This window comes from Morone saxatilis, unplaced genomic scaffold (genome assembly GCF_004916995.1).
Source record: "Morone saxatilis isolate NCDOM2014 unplaced genomic scaffold, NCSU_SB_2.0 Contig14, whole genome shotgun sequence".
Classification (NCBI taxonomy): Eukaryota; Metazoa; Chordata; class Actinopteri; family Moronidae; genus Morone; species Morone saxatilis.
Window position 1 is genome coordinate 20,706,894 of NW_023339696.1, and position 957 is coordinate 20,707,850.

General features: G+C 41.6%; 1 protein-coding gene across 1 annotated transcript in view; it reads left to right on the plus strand.

Annotated features, from left to right (window-relative positions):
- LOC118322976 (forkhead box protein K2-like) overlaps positions 1–957 on the plus strand; it is a gene marked incomplete in the record, with an annotated part of 13,953 nt that overhangs the window by 6,061 nt on the left and 6,935 nt on the right.

Consider the following 957-nt stretch of genomic DNA (forward strand, 5'->3'; position numbering starts at 1 on the left):
TTGGTGGAAAAGGCCTATGAGTGAGAAGATAATGAGTGACTTCTAAACGCTAACTGATACAATATCAATATGTGACAGTTTTGATTTTCTACCTAGATAAATACTGAGTGGGACATTTTACAGTCTTCTCTTGTCTGTGTTATATATACAGATACAGTGCGTCTTTACCAGCCTGGCCCTGACTACTGACCCAGAAGTTTTAAATGCATCTTTATCCACGATTTTCCCACCAACAGTGTCGAATCCAAAATGCCTCCACACTTCACTTCTCAGACGGTTTGGTGTCATTATTATGAACTCAGCACGGCTCGCTAGTTTTCTCAATTTTGCGCTAATGAGGAGCACAATAACCTAGTTTACTGAGGACAACAGCACATGCAGTAGATCCATCCTAGAGGCAGACGGTCCAAAGATTCAACGCAGCAACGAGGCACGTTGCATTTAAAGGAAAATGGAACAAGACCTTACCCTATTTTCTGCAGTGTGTTGAAAGTCATTGTAGAAAATGTAGGAGCGCTTCAGAAGATGGTTGGATATAACCGAGGGAATCAGGTGGCTGACATGTCTTTTAGGGTCCTTGACACCAAGAACTGCTGTTCTCACATTCACCATTAGTAAACAATTGCAGCTTTTTGTGATTTAGATATTGAAGAAGAGATTGTAATATACAGCTGCGGTGTATTGAATCGTAATCCTCATATCGTGATACGTATCGTTTCACCAGGTTATTGCCGATGCAGCCGTATTGATGAATAACTGCTCTCAAATCACTGTCAGCTCGTTTTCTTTTAGCTTATATTGAAACTTATCTTCTAAGCACCGATAACCACAGAAAATGATCCAACTGAGGCATGTTTCCTAATTGTTGACATGTTGCTGAGGCTACCGCGCTGTAAGCATGTCTTATATTTACCACTCTGCCTAATTTAGGCCTGTCCTCCTTTGAACCCCCCCCCC